Source organism: Streptopelia decaocto, assembly GCF_964273445.1.
Source record: "Streptopelia decaocto genome assembly, chromosome: 3".
Lineage (NCBI taxonomy): Eukaryota > Metazoa > Chordata > Aves > Columbiformes > Columbidae > Streptopelia > Streptopelia decaocto.
Window position 1 is genome coordinate 116,794,739 of NC_138656.1, and position 15,115 is coordinate 116,809,853.

Sequence of the window (15,115 nt, forward strand, 5' to 3'; positions counted from 1 at the left end):
GTAATAGTGTGTAGTGCTGAGGGGAAAAGGTAGGATGAGTGGGAACGAAATATTAAAGTATTAATTGAGAATTAGGTCAAGGAGACAAAACCTACATTGCTTAAGATTTGTGTTAAACGCTGAAATGACTTCAAGAAATAATCAAGGGGACTTCTAAGGAAAAACAATCCACAAGAGCTGGCTGTGAAATACACATAATTAAACTCAGTACTGAAAAGGATGAAAGGACGTTTCATTTATATAGTGTATGAAATACTATAAAGTACTTTGGCAAGTTTGGATGTAAGGTTTGAAAAACCAAAAAATGTGTTCCTAAAATGACCCTCATAACCAGACACACTAGGCTCCTGCATTAAAGATCAGTCACAGAGACATCAGCTGTTAAGACGCCACCTAATATAGTTTGATTTGTGTATATGAATAAGCAGTCCATACTATTATTCATAAAAGCAAAGATGATGTATCCAAATTTTCTATTGGGAATGGTTCTTGGTCCTTGTAAAGTCAAAATCCACATGGAAATCTTTGCAAGAGTGCTAGGTGTTCCATGACAGACCCAAACTAGACATGGATTAGTCCTATAGACAACTGAATTGCACAGGACTTACACTGATATTGTCTAGTGTATTAGTAAAGTTATAGTCTTAGGGACTATGTACATTTCCCAGCATGCCCCTGGAATTTCACTTAGGAATTTTGGTTTGGGAGATGGGTGTGGTCAGGCAAAAGGGAAATGCATGAATTTACGCTTTCGGTTCAATTCAATAGAAATAACAAAACTGTCAACAAGTAATGAAAACACAGACATTCTAAGCAGGTCTGTTTGTTCTCATAAAACCTCATGTTTCTTTTCATCAAACCTCATTCAACTAGAAAAAGAAAAACTGATGGAAAGAAAAGGCAATAAGAAACACTTTGAGATTATATGAACGTATACGAGTGAATGCAAATATATACTGCATGTAGAAATCAAACCTGTGACTAAATCAAAAAAGGACACCAAGTTTGACTTGCAGTGCCTGTTTTCCTCTTGCATATTTAGCCATTATCTTAATATATTTTCTATTACTTTCTGTTAATAATTATAACTTAAAAAGTATTTCCGTAATTTTATTGAGGCCCTGGTGTAGTTCTGCTCATCTTCCATTTATCATAATTATATATTAACACAGCAATCTATTTCTTCAGTCATTTGTTAATTGTGTCTCAAACTGATTGTGAACCTCTGTGGACGTTTGGCTGACCTCTTTTTTATTTATTTCATACAGTTGGGTACAAGGAAACCCAGTTTTCACTGTGGTTATTGGGCCTTAGCTTTTTTTTTTTTTTTCTTTTTTTTAAGTATATTGAACTTTTGTTTTCACTGTCCTTAATGTCCCTCAGTTCCTTCAGTCATTTAGTGTCTTTTTCTAACTGCCAGTCTGTAGTTATTTTCAATTTTCCACTTATTAAATACTTATTTTACCATCTCAGCACATATTTTACTGTATGCCCATTTGCTGATCCATCCTGGTTTTAGCAGAAGTAATGGAAGACCTAAAAGCTATACACCTGCATAAATATACATAAAATTGCTCTCTACACAACATTTTTTAAACCTCGATAATTATTTTAATTAGATGATGAGCTTTCCATCTGTGATTTCATTCACTGGCCCTTGTTAACACATTTTTAATGAGTTCTGAATGCATTCCTTCTCATTCCATATTTCGAATTTAAGAGAAATCCGAGAAGTTTTTTTCTTACAATGCTGAGTCAATGAAGGGAAAGCTGAGAACTACCAAAAAGCACGCACCCTTCTGAACAACATCCAGTTTAGATAGAAAGACTTTTCAGGGACTATAGTCAATAAGAATGAGAATCTTTTCAATGGCATCTGAGTGAAACCCTGAGTGTTTCTTTTTTTTCCCCAGGGCTAAAACCTCACATTTTAATTTCAAAACTCCACTCCTCAGCTTTACCTACACCATTAATCACTTCTCAGATTATTTTCCTCTGGAAGATCTCATGTTTTCTGGATTCCTTGAAAAAGAACACGTTTTCAAACTTATATGTTCAGAAGCTGCAACAAAACAAAAGACATGGAAAACAAACAAACAAAGAGCATCACCAAAACCAAACCAGAATCTTTATATTGTGGAGTTAGACATTGAAAGGCTGCTCTTTTTTTTTTTTTTTTTTTTTTTTTTTTTTTTTTTTTAGTATGACTATCTGAGTTTTAAAGAGTTAAAATGCTGAATCTTCCACTTATGTGAAGAATGAAAAACATTTTGAAGTGAGGCAGGACAGTAACAGTCATGTGAATTGCTGGTGCCATGAGTCTGTGCCTGAAAACCCATTATGGAAATCAGTCCCAATAAATTATTTGCTTTGACTTTTCCCATCTCGTACAAAGTAACTATTCATCGTCCAACTAATAAAAGAAAAAGAGATTTAGAAAGCCCTTAATAACCAGTAATTAGCTTTCTATTTCCTGTTATAAAAATTGAACACACTAAAGAACTGATCCATTTGTATCATTTTCAAGGAAGGAATTAACATTTCTGTCACGGATTGTTCCACAAAGTTGTGCTTAATTTTAGCATCCAGATTCTAACTGATGGCCAGGATTGTCTTCATCATGGAAATGAAGAGGATGTAGGAGATGGGAGAAGGAAGCAGAAATACTTTCATTTTCCTTTGAAATTACAAATCCCACATAGACCAGAAAAAAAAAAAAGGAAAAAAAAGTTGAAGTAAAATGCAGAGACCTAATAATTCCTCCAAGAGGCAGCGATCCACCCTTAATATTGGCAGGCAAGCAAATCATTAATAACAACAACAAGGGAGCATTCACTGTTGTACAACAATGTAGCTTAGTGTGGAGAGAGAGACTAATCTTGAAAAAAGCACAAAACACTTCTAATATTTCCTTCCTTCATACTAGAAAGCATCTGAAATTAATGAGTCTTATTAATGTAAATTGCACGGCACTGTCAGACATAAATATCCCAATTCCAAAGGGGCCCATTACCATTAACATCAGAAATGATCAACAAATAAAACTGTTAATGCCACAATATTTACTGGACAAATTGACTACACTCCAAGATAGGCTTATGATCGTGTCTTGCTGTTCGATTTCATTTCCCTGCAAGATGCACTAATGCATGTTGTTATGTGCAGCTGTGGCTGCTTTCCATAAAAAATATCTATTTTCTATTGGGAGGTGTAGAGCTCAACTTAATCACTACTATTTTCTCCTCCTAGTGAAAACTGAGCATTGTAGTCTCTTTGAAATTGACATATGAAAATCTTAGATTTTTATTAGAAAGGATAGAAATAAGCTTGAAGATTGGTTCTCAAGAGAAAACAAAACAAAACAAAACATCAGGCTAATGATTTAAGTCAATCACAAACAGATGTTCTTCTGGAGAGCTACTAATTTTTTTCTGATTTTTTTTTTTCCAACAGAAATGCAAAACACAGCAGCTTTTGTGAAAAAGCTGCTGATATTTTATCAAACTTCAAATTTTCAAGACATCAAAATTGCAACGAGAAAACTCCAGTTTATCACTAGTAAAAAGCAGACTTCTTTTTTCAAATATAACATGAATGAAGATGAAAAAGCTCATATAAATGTGTTCCAATTTTTATGAAAATAATAAGAACACAAGCTTGAAATTTTAAAAGTTTTGCATAACTTTTTCTCTGCTGTTCAGATGGGTAAATTTGAGTATTTAGAATTCACTTCAAAAGTTCAAGATACAGTTCTATCTTAAAATAATTTTATGTAAGAGTAGGGCTTTTTTCTCTCTTCAATTTGTGTACAGGACTTATTTATGCGGAGCACTGGTTTATGTCTGAAGAACTTTAGCTTTCTTATTTTTAAAATGTTTAGCAGAGTTTTCAGAAGTAATATTTTAATCTATGTGAGCTCTTGTAGAGGTGATATAGTAGAATGAAGAGAAAATAAAAATTTGTGCATTCTACTTAATTCTTTCTAGTAGACTTATTTAAATTGGTGATTCCTATTCAAAAATGCATCCCTCTGATGCTTCCTAAAATTGGGCCACTGAGTGTAAAATAAGGCAAGTGGTGCTTGTTTTGCTTTACTGGTAAATTTTTAGGTCATTTTCCATAAGAGGTCCTGACTGACATGCATCAAAGTTTACTGGTTAACTATTACCCAGCACCAGACAGGGAAATCAAGACTGTGAGTTCTTTTATAAGGCAGAACTTATTGCACCTATGCAGTTAGGTAATAAGCAGTGCTCTGCCCAAAGTCTGGATTTAGATACCTGCTTCACATTGACTTTCATGGGTGTTTGGATGTTCTAGGCTCCTGTAGCAAACCCCAAGTCTGTGAATGTGAGTCATGCTTTAATTTTATCATTGAAACACCAGGCATACATTCTAAACAAGTTATCTGGGCTCCCTTAATGGTTGATATAGGAGGATGTGCACCTCCAGAAGCAATTTGTCTCATCTGGAGAAAGATATCTAAGAGATATGGTGTAAATTTTCTTCTGAAGAAGTTTGCTTCTCTCCTTTCACTGTAGCAGCTGTTGAGTGAATACTGCATGCCTAATTTTTAGATTAAGTGAAATTAATCTGAAACATAATATGTATATAGGGACATAACTATGGGCTCCTAATTTTTGACCTTCTAATAATTTTTAAGGAAAAAATGCAGCTCAAAAAATCCTGAGATCCACACCTGTATAGCAGCCAAGAAGAAAGCCCATGTTTTTCTGGTCTTCATGTCAATACAAACTTTTTCTGTTCATTCAAGAACCTTACTTTTCAACAAGAGATATTTGAGTAAAGGATAAGCAGATACTGTAGAGGTACACTGGACTTTCTTCAGCCTCACAGACTACGTATTTAAACTGAGCCAGGGACAATTCTGAGTCTCAGACTACCTGGCACAGCAGTGCTTATATCCATACAGCCATTCCCTATCACCCTCGAAGCCAAACTAACTGATAGGGAACGCTCCAGTCCTCTTGCCCAAATAATTCACTTGAGGTTTTATGCGAAAATATAGCTAGGCACCATGTGATGGCTATGCCAATGATTTAATGGTAGGAATTACATTGTGCCAGTGACCAGGTTTACCAGTTCAAAGACAACTGCAGAGTCTAAAGCAGCATCAAATGACTCATCTGAAGCAGCAGAATCAAGGAAATCTTGACACAATTAGTCACACAGTGATCCACAGCCAGAGGTGAAAGGGCTACTTGACAGAGCCCTGCCAGCACAGCCGAGTGTTCCCAGGCATCATCCTACACATGTTTGATCGCAAACTACAAATATTGTCTTTCCAGGCCTATGGGTCTCACTGCAATTCATACTAATAATAATCCTTGTATTTTTCTGGTGTTTTATCCACCTCATTTTAAACAACTTTGTCACTCCACTTGTGTGCCTGCTGTATGGTGTAATTACTGAAGGTCACAGCAAAAGCCTGAAGCAGAAGAAGTGACAAACTCAACTGGTGAGGCCCCCAATTGACATCAATTGACCTACTTTTCTTGAAGTCAATGAAGCCAGCAACAGTTGAGGGTTCAGCTCATTTTTCCTAATTATTTCTGTTTTAATCACAGCTCTATCCTTTAGGAACCACCACAGCTGGAAGCTGCACAAGAGAAAAACAAAAACCTCTCCAAACAATTATTGTAATAAAGTAGTTGGTACCTACTCTGCTGGCTTCTAAGACTTTTTACTGACACTGCATTGATGTGGTATGGCAGGGCTGGGTAGTAGGTGGGCATGAAATCATACACACTCTCCTGAATTTAGACAGCATAGTAAAAGCACTGGCTTTCTCCAGACCATTCAGCCAATTTTATTTCATAGGATATAAGTTTGCAAGGTAGATAATTCAGATATAGAAGTTTACAACAGATGCCATTGAGGCCAAAACCACAAATACTTTAAAAAAGCAGCTAGAAAAATGGATGGAAGAAAAGTTCATCCAGACTTATGAAAAATAAAGACACAGGTTGAACTTCTGGTTTGTGAAGGTCTTTAAGATCTATATTCCTGAAAGATGGGAAGACAGGAAATAAAGAGAATTTAAACTTTTCCTTATTTCATAATCTTCACATAAGGATCCATTGCAGGTCACTCCCAAAATTAGTGTACTGTCAATGGACATTAACTCAATTATCATCATTCTTAGTAAAGCACTCTTTAGCCTTAGCACTAAGAGCATCGTCTCTGCTTTCTGGCTGGCTTCCATATCTTCAGTTCAACAAGATCTTTCTGTTGTTTTGGTAGGTTTTTTTGTTTTGTTTTTTTGCACCCCAATACCCATATTCACCTCATCTTCACTTTTGCTTGATCCTGTTTTCTAATAAGAATCTAGATATGGAATGCCACAGATACGTACATATATATGTGTGTGTATGTGTACATATATATACTGTGGTTAATTCTTTGCAATTAAGCTTGGTGATAATTGTTTTTTGTGCATTAGTCATAATCACTTTTTAAGCTGCAAAGCCTATTATTGCTGTAGTGTGCATTTCAGATGCCCTGCAGATTTGAGTAGTTTTGGGTGATGCAGCTGTGTGTGGTAAAAAGATTTTACAGTGCCTATAAAATTTTGCCTCATGACATGTTCAGCAAGTGAATCTGTGGCACCATGTAGCAGTTTCAGTACTTTTATTAACTACTGGATACCACCACATTATGCAGTTCTTAAGCAAGACCCATCCTTAGAGACAGGGGTTAGAAGGTCTGGAGTCTGGGGTGAGAGCTCATGAGGAGCAAATGGTTTATGTCCAGCTAAGCCAGTCCATTCACTTTACCTTTTTCCTGGGATTTGAATGTGTAAAGTTGGATCATCTTCCCTCAAATGCTCTGGAAGTTTTGCTGAATACAAAATCTTAATGTTGCACAAATACCACAGTGTTGCACAATGAAACACTAGAAAAGATATTTGTAAAAATGGTTCAATTGTCATACAAATATATGTCACTGCAAAATTAGAGGAGAGAGACCTGTTCCACTGGAGCCTAGGGCCTCACTCTCTGTCATGAGGCTGGGTTAAAACATTGAAATGTCTTTCTTCTTGTCCCATTTAGGTGTCTAAATGTCATTTGCCTGAGTCTCAGCTAGGCACTCAAGGGTGCTTTCAGAGTCAATAAAAAAAAAATCCTTTGAGATAGTTACTTGTCTCTTTGTAACATAGGTCTCTACAGTGAGACAGGTAAAGAGCTCTCAGGAGATATTAGTTTCTATCTACTGGTACAAAAAATGTAAAAACTGACAGTACTAGATCTAGGCATTCAATGTTTAGCTGTCTAACATGAAAAGGAGATGAACTGTACCATTTTCAATCCTAATCCAAATCAGCTGGACCAAGCAATAAAGACAGTTATGCTACAGCTGTTCTTATCTGTCACACTTATATTTCCTCCAAACAGGTCTTTTAAATAGTTTGGAAAACTAGCCAATATCAGTTTCTTCACTTCCTATTCTTGCAGAAGCCTGAGGGGGCTAAAGAGCACCAGAAACTGCTTTTTTAGCTGTATTCAGAGCCATCGTTTAATACAATTTTAGCATGTGGGATTTTTTTTTCATTTTTTTTTTTTTTTCATTTGTTTTCATCCAGGGCTTCAGTAACAGGGTTGTACAGCTCCTAGATCAACGACCAGTAATAGTGCACCAACTGAAGGACTGAACTGAGAAATTTTGCTTTTGTCTGCAAAAAAAGCAATTTAAGTCTTTGCTCATTCAGCTAATCACAAGAAAAACACTATTCACATCCTGATCTTTTGTGAAAAAGCCCTAAAGGCAAATGCTGTTGTTTCTGTTGCTAAAATACTTGTTGGCTAAAACAACAAATGAAATTGCGATCTACACACGCAACGTCTCTAAGGAAAAACAGAAGCTAAATTACCTGGGTACATTACTTGCTGTGACTTTCTCCTTCACTTTGAATCTCCATGATGCAAAACACTATGTTGCAGCTGTGAGTGTGCATCACCGTTATACAATTAAAGTAACTTTCCTTCTGTTCCCTCCCTGTTTTCAACTCATAGTCAAGACAAGTGCATAGTATAAAGTCAGGATTTGCAATAGCAAGAGTTACAAGTGATTTAGAAGTGATTAAGATGGGATGAGCGCATGGTTCTTATTAAATCTCTTATCCCTTGGTGAAGACAAGAGATGGCTAATACAAGCATGCTGTGATTGTATCAGATGTCAGGAGACTGTGCCTTTAGAGATCATTCAACATTATTTCCAAAATAAACCCACAGGCACAATTATTGAAATGTGTTGCAATTGTACTTAATTAGTTTCAGTTGAGCCAAGATAGAAACATCTTCTGCAATGAACTTTAACCTTCACAAGCCAAATCCGTTTTCTTCTTCAGATCACATGCCCTTTGAAAATCTCTCTTCCCTTTGAATATCCCTCTCCACCACTCACCCTCAACCAGAAGGACTCTCTTTTCTGAAAAGCCGATCTTCCATTGTATCTCTGCAAGCACTTGGGATGACGTAGCTCACAAGATCACAAATTTCCTTAATTTCCTTATTTCCTGAGTGTTCATAATGCCTTGCTGGCTTCTGCAAAAGAGTGAAAATTGACACAACACTTCCCCCTCCTAAATTAAGATCAGTATTCCCTAAAAGAAATAGGCAATTTTCACAAGAGAGGTATCTTGACATTAGTTTTAATGAAATATTTGATTAAAAGAAGGCAAGTTTCCACTGTAAAACTCATTGGTTTCCTGCCAGTTGACCTGGCTATCCTTGTGTTTTTTCTCTTCAATAACATACAGAGCAAGTGTAGAGGAGTAGAGGAACCTCCATAAACAGTCTAACACCATGTGCAGCATCCTGCATGGAAACTTAATAAGGTAATTTCTAGTTTTATTTATTTCATTTTAACACTTTCAAAATTATTTACTTTTGTTTTGACTATTTCAGGGTTGTGTTGGATAGATAGAGAGATAGATAGATAAGATGATAGATAGATAGATAGATAGATAGATAGATAGATAGATAGATAGATAGATAGATAGATAGAAGATGCACACACTGTGGTTCAGAAGTTGGTTTAAATCAGAACACTAGATTTTTTCATCCTGGGAAATTACAAGACCAGATTACTGAATAAATTTAAAAAGTTTTTCACAGGTGAGAAAAGTGTTGAAAATAATCTTTTCCTTGTGACACTTCAAGCTTTAATGAATCTACACTCTCCAATGAAACAGATCACATTAAAAAGTTCCCATTCACCACCCATTTCTGCTTTACCCTAATTTAGATCCCCTGGAGTTTTATGAAAGTATAAAAATCACTGACTATAAGCTCTGATTCCTCTTGCACTCAGCATATCCTTTCCCTTTTCTGGGTCAATGCTGTTTCTGGTGCTAAAATCTCTGAAAATGAAACAGGATGAACTGTAAGTCAAATATCCAGGTCTCATGGGCCTATCTTCTCTCCATCCCACTGAATGACCCCACTGCTCCTTCCTGCCACCTTTGAAGATGGGTGACACCAAATGAGGAAAATTCTCATTCCTGACCTCATTTCTAGGACACCAAGGGTGGTTTTAAGGCTCCACCAGTAGCCAAACAGCAGTGTTGTTCAGCGAAGTTTGCAGACCACTGCTTTGCTGGGGAATTAAAAGAAACAACACCATGTGCTGTGCTGTCAACACCTTGGCAATATCAGCCTTTCCTCAATTACTTTTGCTTACAAATTACTCCTAATTTTGTTCTTTAAAGCTAGTTAAGAACAAGTGCTGGTAGGATTGATGGGGAACTAACTGCATGATTAAGTAATTACATTTTTAAAGCTTGCCTTACACTACGACAAATGATTTGTCACACAGTAGCAGAAACCCAAGATAATGAATGAGAAATGTTTACATGTAGTTAGTTTCTTCCAAGTCTTTTATCATACCGTGGCTGGTGCCATGTACGCATATGATTCTCAAAGAAAGAAAATCTGTCATATAATCTCAACATTTCTGAGCAATTTGTTAGACCTTTGATCATATGTACCATTTATTACATGATTTGTCCCATGATCAAAATTAATTTGTTTTACAAAAGACTGAGTTGTTTTAGTTTTCAATCAGAAAATTGTGGTTTCACTGAATTCTAACATGCTGTTGATGCACAATGACTCAACATAATTCAGCACACCAAGAATAATTTGAAACATTCTGTTTCAATAGTTTCAAAGTTCATAATTTTGTTTGTTTTGCTTCAATATGTCATCCATGTGAAAGAAGGCTTTCCAGGCTGTGTATATCTGGAGCTTTAATAAGATTGACTGATTTTTTTTCTTAACTGAAATCCTTCAGTAATTCCACATTTCTGAAATTTTGGCTTTCTCCCCCCTCAATTGAAACAAATGAAAAAAGAAGTGTTTAGAAACAAATATTCTAGGTTTTGATCAGCTCTAATAGTCATCTGATTTCATAGCCAGCAGAACTAATTGGATAAGAAATTAGCTATTATTTACAACGTGGGAGCATCTGAAGGATTCAAATGCAATTGTGCAATAACTGAACGAGGTGCATTAACACAGGTGCTGGTGGGCTGATCCAGAGCACTGAGAAATCGGTGGAAACACTCCTACAGACTACTGTAGACTTTGAATCTGCCTCACAAGGAGAGATGATCTCTGCCTCAAGCAGTTGATATACAGTGGGAGAATGTGGAGGAAGAGAAAGGAACCTACCCAAGGTCAGAGAAAACAACTTCTGGTTACTATTCCCATTCTGTACTCATTAGAAAATATTAATTTCATAGTCTCTGCTCTTTTCTTTATATGAGCCAGATCTAATTCAAGTTGTTTGAGATTTTTGAGTTTTGTTCATTTGTTTATTTGTTTTAAACCATACCGAAACAGATACTGTAACTAAGCCAACACAAGAAGTCATTCATGATTTAGGGCCCTCTCCAGTCTACACTTTCACTCATCAACTGTAATTTGTCCTAGGGGTTGTCTGCTTGCTCAGAGAAGCAACAATAAATAGCTATTCTTGAATTTGAAAGAAGAATATAGGATTGGATCTACTTCAGGGCACTCTGGTCACAGAGAAAGGAATGATTTCAGAATCCATTTTGCTTTAGAGCTTAGAGAAAAAAAATACTGGTGCTCTAGTTAAAACTAGAAGTATGGAAGAAGTGAGAGCCCTGTTTCCTGCCCATCATGCCCCTCACATCTCGCTACCTTCATGTCAGTGCTGTCATCCAACATGGCACAGGCAGAAGCAGCAGTAAGTTCGTGATTATTCTTCTCTCTCTTGAACTATCATGTCTTTAGCATCTGTCCAGCATTCCCACACCTGGCCATGCTCACTGTTGAATAATTCATTACTATATGAAGAGTTTTCTATATTTATTGTAATCTCAATGTGGTAAAACTATTTCTACACTTATGTTGTTTTCATAAAACACAGGCTAAAAGTGCCTGGTTTAGATGAGATTTGATTGCACTTGGACCCAGAGAGTTGATGAGCTACACAAAAGCACGCCAGGAGAAGTAACAGATACAAAGTGATTGTCTGATGCAGAAAGTCTGTAACACAATGCGACACAAATCTCAGATGCCTTAGTACATAGCTTTATTTTTTTTTATCCTCAGACAATTACACCTTGAAAATACTCACTCATTGCTGTGGAAAGGTAACTGGATGTTCATCCTTGTAGAAGTACGAGTAATTAGCTGATCGCAGCAGTCATAGCAGGTCTTCTTCAGTGTTGTCAGTAGACTAAATAAAATGTCAGTCTTATAGTTTATGCAAACCAACCATTCTAGGCAGATGAAAGCATGCCAAAACAGCCCAACAAATAGAATCACCTATACTAATAATATTGCAAGAAGACATAAGAACTGTGTGAGATGTTGAGCTGAAATGGATGTGTGTGTGAGTTTTTTTGTTGATTTTTTTGTTGTTGTTGTTCCTGTGTGATTTTAAAATTTTCCCCTTCCTAGCAGTTACTTTTCCAAACACAAAGGACAACTAAACTGACATCAAGTAAAGTTAGTATTCTCCTGTCATTTTTCTGGACATCATCTGTGACAGTTGCGCTTGCGGTGATTCAGCCCCTCACACGTCACTGTTTTCATGTCAGCTCTCCGTTTCACGGCACAGAAATCCCTTCTGTCAGCTCCCATTCAGTTTGATAGGTCATGCTTACACCTGCAAGCTGGGGCAGTGCCTCTCTGACAGGATCTGTCACAGCACAGCAGTCACCACGCTCAGCCAAACAGCAACTTCACTCAGCAGCAAGTTTGTTATGATGACTTTTAGGATTTGAGGTTTTGATTTTTTTTTTTTTTTTTTTTTTTCCCTGTGCCTCCTCTCTGCCAGTGACACACACTGGGAACTACAAAAGAAATGACAGTTTTCATCAGAGACTTTTCTGGCAAAGTCAGGCCATGATGATGGCTCGTTTCTCCTGCCTGTGTCTGTCTGCACCAAGCCTATTACAGGATGTCACAACAGCTAAAGCATTCCTTGGGTGTGCAAAGCTCATGAATCATTTAAAGACATGTCCCTGTATTTCTAAGCCATGCAACCCAAGGAATCATTAAAATTAGAGATGGCAAAAGTCTCTGAGGTCATCTGCTCCATCCATTCGTGACAACTCAGGATCGTTCTCTCTAGGCACCGAATCGGTATGTCCTCTGTCCACTTGTATGCAACTGCATGTGGGATGCCACTGGGCTTTCAATTACTCCCATAGATTTCACCCTTGGAAAGTCTCTGTCGTTATTCAACCTCTACTTTTCCTTTTTGTTTGTTTGCTTGGTTTTTTTTTTTTTTTCTTTTATCCCATAACAGGTCTTGGTAAGTTCTTGGATCAGCAGAAGATACACAAATCAGGGGAGATGGAGGAGACCTGAGGTCCAGGGCTTGTGTGCTCCTGTTTTCTGCTTCTTGACCTTCCATAATCCAGGTGGCCTTTTCACCTTCATCTACTCATTTTATTAAAATGAGGTCCCCTCAGAGTTGCACCTACTTTTTCATGGAGCACCTCTCTCCAAAAGTGCTTCTTCAGTTGTGGCCCCAGTAATGTTTTCTTCCATGTCTCCTCCATTTCTCCCCACATTTCTCCAAACACATGTCCTCATCTATCTCCTCACATCTTCTCCACATCTCCTTTGCATATTAATTTTGTTCCCTTTTCCTGTTCGTTTTTGGATCTTCAATTATTTGGGGCAAAGGTTTTCCCTTTCCTTATAATTTTGCTGCAGAGATAACTGGGAGAGGTGGCCCAATGTCTGAACACCCCTGTGTTCTGCCTGCCTATAAACAGCAAAAATTGTCATTGCATCCTCCTACACTAACTGCAAAGATTTCTGGATCAAATCTCTCTTTTCTATGTGTGCACATGTTTGTAATTCTGCAGTTAACAAATTTTTCCAATAGTTTTCAGGGAACTATCTTTTTTTGCGAACAATCTTCAATCTACCACAGCATCTTCGGTGCAAAGACTAGCAATACCAACCTGAAAGAAAGTATCTCTTAAATTTTATTCTAGTGTCCTTGCTTAAAATGGGAAAAAAAACAAGGAAAATCAATTACATATGGGCGATAAGGTAATGTTAAAAACCCAAGCTGAGTTTAAACTCTGTTAACTCTATACAATGAAAACGTATCTGTATGTCTCAACATTGTTTGGCAGACTGTGAAGCCACATTTGATAGAGGAATCCTAGCATTAAAGTATTACAAAAATACACATACCAGCTGAACACCTCAAAAAGCAATGCACAATGAGGGCATTTGCCTCTCACTGGGAATGTTAACTTCCAGAAAAGAAATAATTCTTTGGGCTTTTACCAAGTGAATTTTCCATTTCAGTGTATAATTTCTTTATTTAGCATTACACTGATTATCCATACTTAGACTAATGATCCAATAGCTCTCAAGTCCAAGATATTTGGCTAAGGCAGCCTGAAGGATTTTTCTTTTCCTTTTCAGTCCTTTTTTTTTTCCCCTTTTATTCCAAATTTTTAGGGTGATTACAGGGTGTGTAAGATTGTTAAAGGATTGGCAGCATGCACAAAATTAAAATCCTTTATCCAGAGGCTAGAGGACATGTGAGTTGCCAACATGCAATTCCTTCATTGTCCCACCAATGTCCTGGATTAATGGAGGAACCACTCTCTCGCTTCACCGAGGGAAGAAAATAGGCTTCTCTGCTTCCCAGGGAACCAGCTGAACAAAATGCTTAAACAGATGTCTCCCACTTTTAGGATGTGAACAATTAAGCATAGTCTGAACTCAAAATATTCACTTAAAATAGTATTTATCAACCTAAAGGTTAGAGAAGCAAAAAGCTACAGTAAGAAGAGGCTTTGGTGTTTTTTGGAATAGATGTATTTATTCCTATAACCAGGCTCAACCGCAAATAAGGCTACTACTTAGTCAGCTGAGAATATGCCCAGCTTCAAATCAAAGGACAAATCAGGCTCCTGTTTTCTAATAAGAGGTGATGTTGAGACAGAGCAGAAAAATCTCTCCGAAATTAGGGATTTATTATTGCTTTCCCCTTAAAACCATGTTCATATTCATGGTTCATGGACAAAAAGAGTCAGGATAACAGACATTTGATTCACTAGTAGAGATTAAATAAATACAACTTGAACAGCTGGAAAACAAGCTTCCTCACTTCATCACGGGAGTGGATCCCACTAGAGGATGGGAGAGATTTAGTCTCCAGATCTGTTAAATCTCTTTTATGCTGGCCAACAAGACAGCTGATTAGCAATTGTTTTTATCTATACTGTGGCCACCATCCCTAATTTTTTTACTTCAATTTAAATTCTCAATTGAAAATGAAAAATAAGGAGCAAGCCCCAAATTAACTGAATAAAGACTAAAGATAAATCGATAAATCTTTGATGTAACAGCAGAATTATTGCTCTGTTCTCTCCTTTTCGAGGTCTTTCTTCTCTCATTAATGTAGCCTGAAATGACTCTAGAAGACTGAATGAAAACCAAAACCAAAATCAAATGAACTTAAATTGAGGAACTCCTAGATTTAGGTCTTTACTTATCTGTGGGTTTTCTGTGCCGCTGCTGAAAAGATATTTAGAGCCAGTTTAGTACTGCAGCCACCTTGACAGATCTTTAATTTCTTTCCT